This window comes from Delphinapterus leucas, chromosome 3 (genome assembly GCF_059928025.1).
Source record: "Delphinapterus leucas isolate spDelLeu-1000000601 "Yukka" chromosome 3, BTC_Dleu_Yukka2, whole genome shotgun sequence".
Taxonomy (NCBI): Eukaryota; Metazoa; Chordata; class Mammalia; order Artiodactyla; family Monodontidae; genus Delphinapterus; species Delphinapterus leucas.
The window spans coordinates 30,674,410-30,693,046 of NC_143131.1; positions in this window are offsets into that span (position 1 = coordinate 30,674,410).

Below are 18,637 nucleotides of genomic sequence, written 5' to 3' on the forward strand. Positions count from 1 at the left end.
AGAATCCACTCTTTTCTTATTGAATTCCCTATCATTACTTATTTCAAAGCCACCACCACTATTTCCTTTTAAGAGTTTTTCAGTGGCATTTGAATTTATTATACATAATTAAATTATCTGTCTTCTCATTTGTATGTTAGGGTTGGGTAGAAGTGTGGAGAGTAACTTTTTTTCATGTGGAATCACAAGTGTATATGCTAAGTGACTTGAGATAGAAAAAATTGCCCCCTTTCTTACTTGGCCAAGGTATTACAGCCAACATTTGATTATATACAATATCTTGTTTTAAAAATTACAATGTTATATATCTCTTTTCCAGATGCAGAGTACTTCTAGGCTGCCTTCTTCCACTTTCTGTGAGCAAGGGTGCCTTAAGAATATGTCATTAGTTTTATTTTTTTATCATAAAAGTAAGATATTAAAAGGCTTGATATAAAGATTCAAACAACATAGAACTCAGTAAAGCATAAATGAAATTTTACTTCCTCTCCTGAGGCTGAGTTGATGTGAAGTCCAACACCTCTTGTTCAAATAATATGAACTGCTAGAAAACGTGTAACAGAGATATTGAAATAAGACGTGGTGAACAGTGATAATGCTGGACGGAAAACAAAGCGTCAACATTCTTCAAGGTCTACTTTAAAGAAAGTCTGATTATTGGCCTGAGACTGGAGGTTTGCCCTCAGGTGTGAGAGACACCAAATAGCTTGGGAGGCTATTGCACAAGAGAGATATAAGAGGAAAACTAGGAAGGAGAAGGGGTCTTTATTTGGGGGAAAGAGTATTTGTGAACAGACACAAGACTGGAGTATGGATGACTCTGGTATCTGCAGGAAGGGGACTTGAAACCTGGCTTCGTGGTTGCAGAGCAGTAAGGAAGCACCATGTGAAGGCCAGGAAGGACAGTGATAAAGACTGCAGGATTGCCTCCTGACCTGTGGTTGCCAAGGGGGGAGGGGGTGGGGGAGGGATGGATTGGGGGTTTGGGATTAGCAGATGTAAACTATTATATGTAGGATGGATAAAAACCAAGGTCCTACTGTATAGCACAGGGAATTATATTCAATATCATGTAATAAGCCAAAATGGAAAAGGATATGAAAAAGAATATGTGTATATGTACGTGTATAACTGAATCATTTTGCTGTGCTGCAGGAATTAACACAACACTGTAAATCAACTGTACTTCAATTAAATAAAAAAAAGGACTGCTTCCTGAAGTTCCTGATTAAAGAGGAGGGAGATATATCCCACTTGAGTCTGCAGGCCCAGAATTAGGGTGCACAAGTACATAAATATGATGGCCACATGCTTATTGGGGTCTCTCCATCATGGGGCAAAGAGACGCATGTATCAGAGGAACGCAGGTGCAAGGCAATCAATCAGCTGGGGATCCATTGGAAAATGGAACCCAGTCTCAGAGTCCAGCAGTACCCTGGGGGCGGCTATTTGGGATTGTGTCTTGTCACTAGGGCCTGTTGGGCCTCACTCTCCTAAGATCTGGACAAAGGCCTGGGTCAGTAGTGATGATCGACAGAAATGGGACAGTATGCTCATGACCACAAGTGTGGGAGTTCCCATAAAAGACACACTGTAGTGCAGAAGAGTAAGTCAGCTTGCAATGGGACAGTCCTCTTCCAATAGCAACAGCAGAATGTTAACCAGAGGAGAGTCAGGGGTGAGCCATGATCCTTCTTCCCTCCCCCTTCCCCTGTCCTACCACACCTCCACACATACATACTACAGTGCAGTGGAGCCACACCTTCAGCCTCAAAGGGAAGGGGCAGTGGTGTGCTGGTAAGTGTTAAACAACTGGTTCTCTGGAAGGCGGTGGGTGGGTGGGGACTGTGATTTGGAGCGTTTGATGATTGCCATAGTGTAAATAGTCTGATCATGGCCAATTTCAAGCTCCAACAGATGTCAGTGCACTCAGAGCTGGGAAGAGATGTGCACGATAGACTATTGTGAGCCAGTGAGAGCTTCGAGTGTAATGTGAGATTAAAATTCTACAGTGGAAAATATTCAGAATTAGCCCAAATGAGATTGTTTTATTAATTGAAAAGTGATGGCATCAGATCATGGAGTTGCCAAGGTTCTTGATAGACACCCGGTGGGAAAGAGGACTCGCTAGGACACAGTTGGTGGCAGTTACTGAACAAATAAAAACAGTTTCATGTTTATAACTGAAGGAGCAGGGATTTTTAATTAAGCCAGTCTTAGAATTCTTGGAAACATAGCCAAGCAGTAAACGAAGAGGGAGAATTCCTCAAACAAACAGGGATCTCAAAGGAAGCATAGCTAGTGGGAGCTAAATCTAAAATAATTGACTAGTGGTTGGAACACAGCCTTAATGGCTGCTGCTAGAGTTCAGTCCCTTGTGGGTGGCATTAGGGGAAGGGGCGAGACACAAATCCTTTGCATGTGGGAACTATCAAGTCTGAAATCAGCCATTTCTGACTCTCTGAATGGCTGGTCTGTTACTAGAAAAGGGCAATAGAAAAATGCCTCTCACCCCAGTCCTGGGGAGAGGTCAAGAAATCTGCCATCAGCTGGGAGGCTTTGGAACAAAAAGAGCAACCCATGAAAAATAATTGGTAAGCTTAGGCTTTTCACATAAAGCTAATATAAAACTAGTGCACCCCTGGAAGCTAGGTGAGGTAAAGCAAAAACAAAAAACACACACAAGCAAAAAAAAAAAACCCAGAGTGATTATAGAGAGAAATGTCCACCAAATGCAAGCCACCCTTGGGGTTGATCTCATAGACATAACAACCGATTCAAGGAAATAAGTTGCTCTGAAGAATAAACAGCAAATGAAAAAAATGGGAGCATTTGCACCTCAAGAACTAAACACTTTAAACCTTCTAAAAGAGATTTCAAATAAGAAAAATTGAAATGTTTTGATAAGATGAAAGGAGGAGTAGAATAGACCAGAAGAAAATATAGGAAAGGAAAGATTGTATAAAGAATTAAACAGAAATTCCGGAAACAAAATTATAGTCACCAAAATTTTTTAAAAAGCTCAATGGGCATGTTAAATAGTAGAGTAGACACAGACCATTATGCAATTGCATAGATTTGAGAAAATTATTCAGAATGCAGCATAAAAAGTAATAAATGGAGGGCTTCCCTGGTGGCGCAGTGGTTGAGAGTCCGCCTGCCGATGCAGGGGATACGGGTTCGTGCCCCGGTCTGGGAAGATCCCACATGCCGCGGAGCGGCTGGGCCCGTGAGCCATGGCCACTGAGCCTGCGCGTCCGGAGCCTGTGCTCCGCAACGGGAGAGGCCACAACAGTGAGAGGCCCGCGTACTGCAAAAAAAAAAAAAAAAAAAAGTAATAAATGGAAAATATGAAATGTCCAGGAGCCAAGCAGTCTAGAAGGAGAAGATCTAACAAGCAGAAGTTCTGGAGGGCAAACATGGAAAGAGGAGAGGCTGGCTGATGAACAGAGAATGAACAGATAATTTCCAGGGGTAGGTGGAGTTGTGCCTAAATGCTTGATCCCCTCCTCTTCTCTTTTTACTTCTCTCTCACCTGTGGTGGCTGCATTAACTCCCACGGCTAGAAATACTGTCTATATGGTGGTGGCTCAAATATTTTTTTCCTCGATCCAGACCTCACTTTTAAATTCTAGATATTAAATGTAGATTACATACATTTATATATTTTTTCCTCGATCCAGACCTCACTTTTAAATTCCAGATTTTAAATGTGGATTACATACATTATATATTTTCATATGCATCTAAAAACGAGCTTGATGAAACCTGAAAGTTTTTTCTTCTCTAAATCAATGTTTTCCACATCAGTAAATTACCAGCTCCATTCACCCAGATGCTATAGCGAGGTACGTAGGAATCATTTTCTAATCCTTCCTCTCTCTTTTTCCCCAGATCCAACCCTTAACCAAGTCCTGTTGGTTGAACCATCTAAAAATCTCTGATACCTTGGTCATTGCTTCTCACCTGAACATTTGCAATAGTTTCCTGATTAATCTCCCCATTTTTACTTTGGTGCCCTCCAACTGATGAACCAATATAGCAGCCAAGCAGGATCTTTTAAAAACACAAATTAGATCATATCATTCTGAAGTTTAAAATTCTCCAGTTGCCTCTAGCTCTTTGAAAAATCCGAACTTCTTTACATGGTCGTGGCAGACAGAATAATGTAACCCTCCATCCCCCCGCCATTACAAAGATGTCCAAATTCCAATCCCTGGACCTGTGACTATGAGAGGCTAAACGGCAAAGGGAAATAGAAACTGCAAATGGAATTAAGGTTGCAAATCACCTGACCTTAAAATGGGGAGATTAGCCTGGATTATTCATGTGTACCCAATCTAATCACAAGCATCCTTACAAGTGGAAGAGGGAAGCAAGAGAGAGTGAGTCATAATGATGAGAAGTGAGAAAGGCTCAACAAGCCAACCATTGCTGGCTTTGCAGGTGGAAGGGGGTCATGAACCAAAGGATATAGGCAGAACAGGCATTCTCTAGAGACTTTAGGAAGGAACACAGCCCTGCCAATACTTTGATTTTAGTTCATTCAGTGAGGACCCATATTGGAGCTCTGACCTCCAGAACTGTGAGATAGTAACTTTGTGTAGCTTAAGCCACTAAGTGTATGGTAATTTGTTCCCACAGCAATAGGAAATGATACAAGGGCTTATAGGAACCTACATGATTGGCCACTGCTTCCTTCTTCTAGGTCATCTTGGCCCCTTCCCCTCTCACTGTGCTCTGGCCACTCCATCCTTCTTTATGGCCAGCCTCAGAGCCTACCCTCCTCCCTTTCACCTGCTTGGAGAGCACTTTACCTGATGTCTTAGTTCATGTTCTTGAGAAGCAAACCTGAGATGAGTTCTTGAGTTCCAGACACTTATTTGGGAAATTGTCCCGGGAAACACAGATAGGCGATACACAGATAGGGGATTCGGAGATAAGGCAAATAAGGACAAATTGTCAACAGGGGCACATAGATGAGCAGGCCCCTGCTGTGACGGCTGGAGCTCACTCTCACCAGGAACACTGCAAAACACCTTAGAACGTGCATGTAAGAATAAGAGGGAAGAGATATGGGAACATATGTATATATATAACGGATTCATTTTGTTGTAAAGCAGAAACTAACACACCATTGTAAAGCAATTATACTCCAATAAAGATGTTAAAAAAAAAAAAAAAGAATTACCCCTCCCGGAGGCAAGAAAGCTGGGGTATTTACATATCAACTCCCATCAGATATTACTCGAGTCCTATTCCTGAGGGGGAAGGTGTTCATTTCCCAGCACTTTTGCCTGCTGCACTGGGACACAGTGGACTCTGGCTACCTGTGAAAGCCTCAGGGAAAGAGATACATGTGCCGGCAGCTGGGAGTCAGTCCCCTGGCACTGGAATTATGTGTGAAGGGATAGGAACAGGGCACTAGCGCATCCACTACATGTGGCTAAGTGTTGTTTATCCTTAAGGCTTTGATGGAAATGTACATTTCTCAGAGAAATCTTTCCTCCTGATTCTCTCTTATAAATAGGGCCTCATGTGCTCTTCTAACCTATTGTTTTCTTTCATATCATTTCAGTTTTTTCTTTCATAACACAAATCAGAATTTTTAACTACATTTTTTCCCCTGGTTGAATGGGTATCTCCTCCCTCCACCATGTAAGCTCTATGAAGCTAAGGTGCAAACTTGTTCGGGATGTTTGTGTATATTCAACACATAGTAGACACTTAATAAACATTTGTTGAAGGAATACATAGAGAGTAAATTAATGAATGGAACTGGTGTATAAATAGCTTACTAAGTGCTACCTGGTACATAACAAACTTTGATAAATTTTAGCTGCTTTGTTACATTTGCAACTTTGTTAAATCTGAGGTGATCTTTTTATCCTATAAGCTACTAGCCTCAAAGTAATCACTGGAGCTTTCTACTCCCCCTACCTTAAATATGTACTGCCTTGACTCCCACCAAATTTGTAATGTTCACTACAAGAGGAGTAGAAGTGGGGGAACCATTCACGATAACTTGGAGGTTTTTCAGTTCACACACAGAGGTGGAGAAATGGGCATACACTCAACTAGAAGTGGGAGGTGTATGTCTGATGGAAAAATTCCCTGAATGATTTTGATTGTGCCTTCTCCTTGCTACATTGATGTGAAATGAACCAAACCGGTCTCGCAATTTTGTGATTACTTTCAAGTAATTATTGACTTTATTTTATTTTTAAAATAATTGCCTCTTCTAAATGGGAACCACTTGCCATTACCTTTCCACTTCTGAATTCTTTTTTTGCATCATTTAAGCATCTGGCCATGCAAAAACATTGACCTTTCTTGTCCCTTAAAGCGGCTTGTTAAAAATCGTGAAACAACGTGTTAAAATGTCTGTTCATTACAAGTCTCTTTTACTCACAGAATTGTTCAAGTGATGGTATTTAAGTATTTGTTCTACACATACTTGGAACGGCAGAACACTAAATAACAATAATATCTAAAAACGTTACAGAAATGAAGATCCATTCTGTATTTTAATTCTATATGAAACAGGTGTGTATGTGTGTGTGTGTTTGAAATCAGAATCAACTGAATGGATTTTTCAAACTATCCTTCACAGGGAAAGCACTGTCATCGTAAGTCTCTGCCAACTACGGGAATACATTTTATGTTTCAGGCGTGCGGGGGAAGGACAAAAAGCTGAGAACTACCGTATCCCATTATATCGAGATTAGTATTTTCAGCTCAGTGATGCAGCTGGCTTCTGTGATGTGATCAATAGAGAACAAAAAGCTGTGCCAATCTTGACCTTAAACATATAGTCTTAGTGAAGAAACAACAAAGCCATGAATAACACAACCCATTTAGACAGACTGCCTTGACATTTTCAAGAGACAGGGTGAATATACCTGCCGGTTTTTTGTCCCCTATATTCCTGGTGGTGTACTTAGGGCTAATTTTTTAATAGTTAGAAACAATGACATAAGAAATAGTAAGCTACTCTTCCTCCCGGAACCTAGGGCAAGCCAGAGGTCATGGATGTTTTATGTAATTAATCGTTACTGTTAAAGGGGATCCTAGATTCCTCTTGGTCCCCTTAAATATAAAAATGGTATAAGCTGCAGCAAGAACTTTAGCTATTGAAGCCTCCCAATACTTTAATTATTGATCAATACTTTAATCAAGGAAAAGGAAGGTAGACCTCTGTCTTTGACAAAATGATATATGGATCTAGATTAAAACGAAGACACTACAGGAAAACTAAGAAATATTTTGTTCTCTGAGGTGATGAAAATGGGCTGGGAAATGTTTGTGAAAGTTAGGTGGTGAAATGGAGAGCGAGGGATGTAGGGTGTATGTAACTGGACACCAGTTTTTCTAAAATAGATGTGGAGACCTTTACTGAGAAATCTTTTAATGGAGTGATTCAAAATGTATTGATGACTACTGCCCATTAAGGGGGTACTTTTTATCGGGGCTGCCATCACTCAACAGTGTGGAGAAGAGTAAGTAAGATTCACGCCCATGGAGAAAGCCAAACTGAGCTGTTGGAGGAAAGGATAGGACAGCCGGGTATCAGAATCCACAGCAATGTTTTGAGGAATATGGTTCACACACAGGAGGGATGGAAGGAATCAAAGATTCCCAGCTCCCAAACAGATGAGAAGAAGTAAAGAGTTTTGCTGAAAACTCTTTCCATCCAGTGCACCTAGAGGCATTGCTGAAAATTCTTTCCATCCAGTGCACCTAGAGGCATATATTATTTCATTTAAAATGTTTTATTTTGCACATATTTATCGGGTATCTATCGTACATCAGGTACCACCATACTAGGAACTGTGGTTTCTGCAAAAAACAAGACAAAAATTTCTTGCCCACCTGGAGTTTTCATTTTCGAGAGGAAAATTATTCAACACATAAAGAAGTAATCAGATCATAATAAGAACAATGAACAATATAAAGCAGGGTGCAAATAGATTGACCAAGGTGGGTTAAGGGACTATTAAAGGAAGGTTGAAGAAAAGCTTCTCTAAAAAGGTAATATTGGAAGTGTCCAGAATGATGAGAGCCAGCCAGCCTTGCAACGACCTGGAAAGGCATTTCACATAGAAGACTAGCAAACACTCCAAAGAGTGCTCCATTCATGAATCATTTATTCATTTGTGAAACAACCGTCTGAATGCCAGGTGGGGTGAATTCATTGGAGAGAAAGAAAAGCATGATCCTGACATGCATGGATCATGATCTGGTAGAATTCTGTGAGAGTTTGCAAGATCTGATGCAAACACAGCCTAGGCACACTTGGTTAGACACAAAAGTCTAATGCTGGAAGGTACACACACCTTACCTTTATGAACAGAGAAATGCCCCTTGTTCCCAGGTAAAGAGATCTCAGGAAATATTCTTAAATTTTTGGCGCTAGACACTCTTAGAATTTTCCTCCAGTCTGAATTGTGTTAAGAGCTACTTTCACCACCTTTTCCCTGCTTGCTAGCAATTGGAGGGGCAAATGTTAGACTCATACATATGTAAGCTCATTAATACATTCATATCTATAAATCATTTTGAGTGAACGCCTTTCTGCTGTGTAGAAACACCAACTGTGATTCAAACAAAGAAACTACTAGATTTCTCAGTATTAGAGCCGGTAGCTTCTAGTATCCCAACCCCACCAGCTTCTGAAATCACCTTCCCTGAATGTTTCCCTGAGTTTGGACACTGTACCCTCTGATAGTGTCTAAACTCAGTAAGGAGGATGCTGACAGGCTGAAGCCACCAGAAGCTGGGGCCATCTCTGAAGCCAAGTATAGCATTATTACTGTAATTAATATAATTTTGGTTATCAACAATAAATCTCTTCTGCTTCAAGGCACAGAGGGACGACAATGCTATTTCTTTTTTAGAAAACTCCCTGGAAGGAGAGTAAACCCATGTGGTCTAGGGTGGCTGATAAAATGCCTAGAGTGGGTAAAATGAAAAGCCGAATGTATTTGAAGAAGTCCCCGAGGAGAGAAGGATACAGCAGACGAGGTTGTTGATTTTTAAAGTCTATTCCATTTGGAATAGACTGGAGCCTTTTGGGCAGAGGTGGCAGGGAGGCATACAAGGGTTGGGTATGGTGTCCCAGGTTTGAGTTGAAATGGAAAATCCTTTCTCACAGTCTCCCTTCCTGAAAGAGTTGCAGTGTTTCGGTGATGCTTCCCAGTCTTCATAGAAATATTAGACAGCACTTACCTTGCCTTTGGCCCCTGCTTATTTTAAGCTTAATATGTCCCTTGAAACCATTGCCAAGGTTGGTAAGTTAATGACAGTCACTGCACCCAGGCCCTGCTTTCCACCAGCTCTGCTACCTGCTGCTCTCTGCCCTATGCCTCTTTCCACCTGTAGCTTTTAGGTTGCTACTCAAGAAAAGGAGAGAGAGACAGAGAGACAGAGACAGAGAGCGAGACAGAGAAGCACAAGGGGGAAGTGCTCTCACTTACCTCTACATGTGCTTGCTCAGCGTTCTTTTAAATATGGTTCCCACGGATTGCCTTGAGACAGATGCAGAAGTAAATTGTTTGGGAACTAAGTCTCCCCCTTTGACTCTTATCTCTTTACTTGGAACTCCCCTCTTTGTGAGCAGTTGCAGAGTAGCTGATAGACGTGTGTTTAGGCTGAAGGGAGATGGTGATGTAGTACAAAGGGCCATGCGCAAGAAGTTTCCAGACTGGGTTTCTCCTCACAGCTCTGCCATGTGGCCCACAAGTCAGTTTTGTTCTATCAAATGGTTCAATAAGCATCTAGCACTTGTGATGCACTAGGAACCAAGCCTCAGTTTCCTCATCTGGGTAATCGAAGAGTTTCATAAGATGAGCTTTATGGTCTCAATCATGTTATACGTCTATGAAAAAAATAATCAAATACGAACTAGAAGAAATAAAGACTCAAACTCATCATTTCTGAGTCTAGGGAACTGTGTAAGTCATGTGTTAACCAGATGTATGTACATAAATCATGATTCAAGAAATACTAGGAAAGAATGATTCCTTGGGTGAGATCAAGGATCACCAGGATGACAGGATAATGTTTCATACCTTAATATAAGACAGGTTGTGGCATTGGTACTCGACTGTCAAACAGGAAAGCTTAGCATCTGTTAAAGAAAGGAAACTTCTTGTGATTGATTGCCTACTCCAAACTGGAGAGACTTGTAAGTACATACACTGAGGTGTCAGTCACTAGATAAGGCTAATCTATGCACCCAGAGATGCCTTTAGCTGATACTTTTGCCATTACAGAATGTCCTTTCTTATGGGAATAATCAGCAAGGGAACATACCTTTCTTCTTCTGTGGTTGCAGTAGCAAAAGAAGGTGAAGGAAAAGGAGAGGGGAAACCCAACTCGGTGAATCAAATAAAAGAGAAACTTTTCTGCTAAGGTTGACAGGAAAGAAAGCTGTCATTTAAGATTAACCTACCAGGTATAGATTTAAATTCTCTAGGAATATGCTGTTGAGCCCTTCTCTGCTCTCTTATTGAAAGAAAAAAATTCTAGCAGTGCTTCTGGGCTTCTTTTACACTGGACCCTGACACCTGCTATCGTGCTATTCGGTTAACTTATCTTCAGACCTTTGTTCCCTCTTTATCTTGAAAGATAAAGGAGGTTGGTCTCAATCAGTGATCCTCAATTTGTTACTATTGCATTTTTAGCTTTGGTAAAGTTAAACTTGTAAAGAAGGATGCTAATAGAATTCAACTGCTGGGGTCTCATTAAAGAATAAATGAGATGACAAAGTTCTTACACTTGGCATGTAGAAATTGCTTGATGACGTTGTTAAGGTGGTTAGGTTCTGCTTGCTTCTCCCCAGCGCCCTCAGCATCATCATCTCACATTTCCTCTCACATTTGAAATGAATGTTTTGAGTGCCCATCTGAAGTTCAGTGAGAAATCCAGTTCCCATCTACAAAATATCTTTGTGAGGTGGTAGCCAGGGGAGAGGCAGAAGCAACACTTTGACACTCTGGGCATTTCTCATCAACTTTTCTGACTCTGTTGGATTCTCCATCTCTGTTCTGCATCTTTGCTTCTGCTGCTGCTGCCCTCTGAGCTTGTGAACTTACATGTAGTTGTCCAGTTTTCCCAGCACCACTTATTGAAGAGGATATCTTTTCTCCATGGTATACTCTTGCATCCTTTATCAAAGATAAGGTGACTATATGTGCATGGGTTTATCTCTGGGCTTTCTATCCTGTTCCATTGATCTATATTTCTGTTTCTGTGCCAGCACCATACTTGATTACTGTAGCTTTGTAGTATAGTCTGAAGTCCAGGAGCCTGATTCCTCCAGCTCCATTTTTCTTTCTCAAGATTGCTTTGGCTATCCGGGATCTTTTGTGTTTCCATACAAATTGTGAAATTTTTTTGTTCTAGTTCTGTGAAAAATGCCATTGGTAGTTTGATAAGGATTGCACTGAATCTGTAGATTGCTTTGGGTAGTATAGTCATTTTCACAATGTTGATTTTTCCAATCAGAGAACATGGTATGTCTCTCCATCTGTTCGTATCATCTTTAATTTCTTTCATCAGTGTGTTATAGTTTTCTGCATACAGGTCTTTTGTCTCCTTAGGTAGGTTTATTCCTAGGTATTTTATTCCTTTTGTTGCAATGGTAAATGGGAGTGTTTCCTTAATTATTCATTTCTTTTCTTTTCTTTTTTCTTTTTTGCCTGATTTTACTAAGGACTTTAAAATACCAGAAGTTACGATCGTTTTCTCTCATCTAGGACAACTTTCTTGTCCTCCAGACTGGGTTAGGCATTCCACTTACATGTGCTTAGAGCATTCTGCTTTAATATAGCAGAGCACTTACTGCACATCTTTGTAAACTACCCATTTCCCTGGTTTCCTCACTACATTTTGAACTTTCTGAGGCAGGATGTGTTTCTCAGCCACCACTGGATATTTAGAACCTAGAACATTTCCTGGTACACAGTAAGGCTCTAGAAATGTTTGTCAAATTATTGCATAAATAAAGGAAGGAAAGGGAAAGCCTCCATTTATTCTCCATTAAACTGCTCACTGCTACTCTGCTATTAGAAATAGGACATGTAGGAAGTTTGACTGTCATTGCATCCACTCACCTCCCAGGAGTTCCATGTTGATTTGTTAATATGAAGAACTAGAGACCTTTGAGACCAACATTTCACATAACTCACCTTTAATATGGGTGAGTTTCCTCTCTGTGAATATATGACTGCAGCCCTGTGGCTGAGGCAAAATGGATACAGCATTAATATAAGGCCAATGAGTCCCTCGCATCCACGCCAACTCACAGAGGCAGTTTCCTGCTGTAATTGAGACACAGAATATCTAGAGTCACACCTACGGGCTCTACCATATATTATAATAGATACATGACCTTGGGCAAATGTCAGTCCTTTTGAGCCACAGCTTCTGCATCTGCAAAATGAGATAAAAATAATTGCCTCATAGTGCTGTTGTAATAAGGAGTTAGTATTTATGACGAGGTTAAAACACAATCTTGCACATAATAAGTGCTCCTTAATGTTAGCCAGGCATGAAAGAAGGTTTACATTTCTCTGAAAAAGTGTTCACTTTGCAATCACTAAATATCAAAGGGAATGCTTTCTGGAATTTGTCCTTTATTTACATCTGTATAATTGTTAATATAACTGCAAATCTCTGTAGCCCAGCTGTAGTTTCTTGAAAGGAAATATAACTGCAAAGTTCTGTATGCTGCTAAAGGTGGCAAAGAAGGAAGAGTGTTTTTCCTTAGGGATCATAGTAACTTCAGTCAATATCTGGTGACCCCATTTGAATCAACTATATGATTCCATTGAGAAGAGAGGTGGCTTAAAACTTCCGACTTGGTGTTTTTGTTGACAGCTTGCTCTCTCCGCTGCCCCCTACAGGTCAGATAATCTAATTTCTGACGGGTCATTCTCTGACCTGTATTTCTTTCTATTTACATAATTCATTTTGGATTAAGCCAAGCAGCATGGCAAGAACTAAATAAGGAGTATTAGATTTACTGGATTCTATTTATCTTTAGCATGACTTCCCTAAAATACTTTACTTTTTATTATCCAGTAAAAGATTGAAACTCCCCTAGATTCTCTGAATTCATACTGTCTAACATAAAATTATCTGACAGTCCTGAGAAATATTACATGCATCTAGACTCAAAGTCAGGCCAACAAAGAAAAAAATTTTTTCACTGGTAAAAACTTAAGCTTTCATGTTTTCAGTTATTGTATTTTGGGAAAAATAATTGTTGGTTATTTTGTCACATTTCCTGTTGATATCAAATGTGCTTTTATCTAATTTTTAAAGCAAAAATCTCTCAATTACCATAACTGTAGCAGCAATACTGAGGAGCCCACAATGCCGAACTGTCCTGTGGAATATTTTTCGGAGCAGAAAATTTCAATTACCACAATTCTGGTGCTAATCTTAGGGTCCTTATATTACTAACTGCCTCTCTGAAGAAATCTTTGGAAAGGAGAAATAAATTCTTAAAAAACATCAACTTCTTGGGGATTCACAACAAATGTAGCTGTCACTCATTTGATGTGTGTGGGCACATGTGTTTATTTCTTATTTAAATTGGCTGAGTTTTCCCTGAAGCAGGTTTAATTGATTCCCCCAACACACATACCAAGAGCTAAGTAAGGAAGTTTTTGGATGACTTGTACGCTCTAACTTTTAGTTCTTTGGACTGCTAGATGTTGGACAGTTTTCTTTTTATATGCTATAAAAACCCAGAATTTTATTTTTCTTAGTATTATGTGCTACTTTTTTCAATTACATTGAAATATTACCCTTCTCCGATCTCTGCTATGATTAATAGGATCATGGGCCCATTTGTTTGCTGTTAGTTTTTACTTTAGAAAATGCACTGCTGCCCCATGTTCTTTTTATACTTTTTTTTCAGTGGACCATGAGACTTGTAAGGTGTGGAAATGCAGTGATTCATACAACAAGCCAATAATAGCATATGAAAGATTTGCAGCTAGAGAGAAGCATACACGTTTCTGCAAATCTGAGGTCTCGGTTATGTGTCTTGTCTCCTAAAAATTGGAAATCCTTTTAGCTACTGTAACTGTGCTGCTAAACCTATGAAGAGGCAGGTTGTCATGAAGTTCAGGATTGATATTTTTCAAAAGGATTTTAATATTCAAAATTGAAATAATGGTCAAAATTATTTCTAGGACATTAATGCCATATTGGTAATCTATCAGATATAGTACTGGGATCTGGACGCTTGTAGGGAGAACTACAAAAGCTTTACCTTTTGAATAGCGGTAGAACTATTGCAAACAATACAATTAGTTTCTAAAATAGTGATGTATTAGCTTTCTTTGTTGCTGTAACAAACTGCCACAAACTTATTGGCTTGAAACAACTTTATTCTTACCTTTCTGTAGGTTAGAAATCTGACACTGGTCTCTCTGGGCTAAAATCAAGGTGTCAACAGGGCGATTACTTTCCAGAGGCTCTAGAGGAAAATCCATTCCCTTGCCTTTTCCAGCTTCTACCCCCATTTCTTGGCTCACAGCCTACTTTCACCATCTTGAAAGCCAGAGAAATATTGGATCTCTCTGACCATCCCTCCATAGTCACATCTCCCTCTGACCACAGCCGGGAAAGCTTCTTTGCTTTTACCAACCCATGAGATTAGATTTGGCCCACCTGGAATCTTGGATAATCCCAATGTCCATCTCACTTCCCACCTCAATGAAACCATCTCAATCTCCTTAACTTAATCATATCTACAAAGTCCTTTTTGCCATGTAAGGTAACACATTCAAAGGATCCAGGGATTAAGACATGGACATCTTCGGAGCCGTTATTCTGCCTTTCACAGGTACTATTTTCAACACCAAGAAAAGTTGACACACAAGGTATACTCACTGTATCTCTAATAGTAAATACCCTATTATTTCTGTAGACTTTCCCCAAACCTGCAACGCCAAAGCTTTCTTTCCACTGAAATATAGAGGAGCAGAACTGTATATTAAAATTACTTCTTTTCAGATTAAGGAATTTGAAATTAAAATAACTCTGATTGGTGTGTGTGTGCGTGTCTGTTTTCTGAGAGGTTTTTTTTTTGCGGTACGCGGGCCTCTCACTGTTGTGGCCTCTCCCATCGCGGAGCACAGGCTCCGGACGCGCAGGCTCAGCGGCCATGGCTCACGGGCCCAGCCGCTCCGCGGCATGTGGGATCTTCCCGCACCGGGCACGAACCCGTGTCCCCTGCATCGGCAGGCGGACTCTCAACCACTGTGCCACCAGGGAAGCCCTCTGAGAGGCTATTTTAACTTCTTCTTTTGAAAAATATCTTTCCCTGTGAGTGTATTCTTCATTAGATGGGTCTGATTCAAATTATCATAGGCTAAATGGTGGTATCTGATCTGCTTTTCTCCTGACCCCAAATTTCCCACCATGACTATCATCCCATTTGTCTTTAGTACAGAAAACTGCAGGTTGCGCAGATATAAATGCATTATGACGACTCTAATAAATGACCTGGCACTTAGTGTGAGAAAACAGATTTCCATATTTAGGAATGATGGCTGATTGAATGCTTCCTATGTAACCATTAGGCTTAGTTACTTTCCAACAGGTACATAGGATTTGGTTCTCCATTCTCAGCACTCCCTCCATTTCTGTCATCCCCAAACAGAGAGAGCTGCCATGAAAATCCAAAGAAGAAAGAAAACTTGCTTCTTCTTAAGATCAGCTAAGCTGACCTCCAAGAAATGTCAAATCATGCACCTCACCTTGGCTGCCATAAGTCTCACCTTTGCACAGACCTTGTTTTTAAGCAATCTTCACAACAGATTTATAAGTAGGCATTATTTCCTCATTTTACAGATGAAGTGCATGGAGTTCAGAGTGTCTGAGTGAGGTATCTAAGATCTTACAGCATTAGAGTTTACTGGCATTCAGGAACAAATTACAAGACATGCTAAAAGGCAAGAAAAAAGAAACACATCCTGAAGAGACAAAACAATAATCAGAATCAACCTCAGATATGACAGAGATTTTGGAATTATGAGCTAATAAACTTAAAATATCTTTGATGAAGACGTTAAGGGCTCTAGTGGAAAAAATAGACAACATGCAAGAACAAGTGTGTAATGTAAGCAGAGAGATATACACTCTAAGAAAGAATCAAAGAAAGTGCTAGAAAGCAAAAATATAGTAACAGAAAGGAAGAATGTCTTTTATGAGCTCATCAGTATACTTGCCAATGGCCATGGGGGAAAAAAAAATCAGTGAGTTTGAAGATAGGTGATTAGAAACCTCCCAAGGTGAAATGCAAAGGAAAAATTATATAACAAAACAGAATAAAAACATAACAAACATGTTACAAATAGAACATCCAAGAACTGTAGGACAATTTCTAAAGTATAACATGTACATAATTGGAATAGCAGAAGGAGGAGAAAGAAGGAATGGAGGAGAGGAAATATTTGAAATCATAATGGCCCAGAACTTTTAAAAATGAATAACATACCACCAACCACAAATCCAGGAAGCTCAGATAATACTAAACAGAATAAATACAACATAAAGCAAGTAGAGAATGAGTGAAAGTTTTCAAGTGTTGAAAGGGAAAACATCCATCAAGTCTGAATTCTATATCTAGCAAAATTATCCTTCAGAAGTAAAGAAATGAAGACTTTCTGAGACAAACAAAACAGGGGATTCATCACCAGCGAACCTGTCTGACAAGAAATGTTAAAAGACATTCTTCAGGCAGAAGGAAAATGATATACGTCAGAAACTTAGATCAACCTAAGCAAAGGAAGAGCATCAGTAATAAATGAAGGTAAAATAAAATCTTAATTTTTGAATTTTTAATGAATCTAAAAGATATGTTTGTTCAAATCAATAAGAGTAACAATGCACTGGGTGACTAAAGCATATGGAGAAGTGAAATGAATGATAACAATGTCACAATGGACAGGAGAGAGGAATTAGGAATAATACACACATGTTGGAATAAAATCCAAAATGCCAACAATACCAATTGCTGGTGAAGGTATGGAACAACAGGAACTTCATTCATTGTTGGTGGGAATGCAAAAGGGTAAAGCCTTTTTGGAAGACAGCTTGACAGTTTCTTACAAAGCTAAATATAGTCTTAACATACAATCCAGCTACTACCGTCTTAGGTATTTACTCAACTGACTTGAAAATTTAAGTATATTCAAAAATCTGCATGTGAATGTTTATTTATGAACTTTAAATGCATATTGATAAACGAAATAAGACAGTCGTAAAAGATTACATATTCTATGATTCCATTTATGTGACAATCTGGAAAGTTAAAACTATGGAGATGGTAAACTGCTCAGTGGTTGCCAGTGTTTAGGTGTGAGGAGGTTAATAGCTCAGGGGATTTTCTAAGACAGTGAAACTATTCTGTATGATACTTAGTGAGGGATACACGACGCTATGCATTTGTCAAACCCAGGGAGTAAACCTTAAATGATGCAAAGAAAAAAAAAAAACTTTAGGGGGTTAGAGGATCCGAGGATGGAATGTAGAATGTGACTAAATAAATCTAACCATATTATGATTGTATGAAAAAAACCTCATTGAAGAAGGTGGGGGGAAAAGGTGCTGATCTATGTGACTTTAGAGATGAGTGGAGTATGTATCAATACGACAAAAGGCAAAAGAAACTATACATAAGCACTGTACTCCAGCTGATAAAGTTGTATCCCATGGGAGTATGGATTTACAATTCTGAAACCGCTGTCCATATAAACTAGAATATAGATGGCAGATTTTCAGAGGCAGGTTTCTCACTGTTGGAGTGGGAGGTTACAGATAGGGGGCAGGAAAATAGAATGATTCATGTGGCAATGGATTAGAGCTGGAGGCATCAGTATAAACTCATGCTTAGCTTAATAAAGATACAGACAACCATATAGAATTATTTATGGATATGTGTGTATACATGGGTTAGTATATAAACAAACATTTCCTTGCTCTATCAGCTGAGAAGGCCTAGAAGCAATAATACCCTAGTAGCAATGAGCATACCTAGCACCCAGAACTTAGTTTCTAATACTATCACCAATAACAGGAACCAGGTCTCCTTGAACAAATTGCTGATTCTAGAACTGGGGCGGGAAATATACAGGATGATCCTTGAACATCTTGTGGTGCCAGAAAGTAAGGGAGTACGAAACAAGCAAAACAAACAAAAACCAAAATGACGCACAATGAGCCAACTGAGAGAGCTCCCAATGACCAAAGCTGGAACCATTTGAGCAATAAAATAAAGTAATACTGAATTATAATCCAAAGTATAAAATAAATATCCGTGAGTCCATTCTTATATAAATGATTGAATAAACAAATAAATAAATAAGGAAGAACAGACAAATCTCCCACGCAGAAGAATTCCAAATAATTTATTTATGCAGTTACTTGGCCCTGAAGGAGGTAAAGCACTGGAGCATAACTCTTCACTCTTTAAGTATGTGGTAGACAAAGGAACTTCCTTTGAAAAAAACACAGTATGGAAAAGGAACAAAAGAGTAACTCTATGGTGGAAAAATTTAACAACCACCACTTGAGCCAGGTGATCATGGTCAACATCAACAATAAGGTCAAGTAG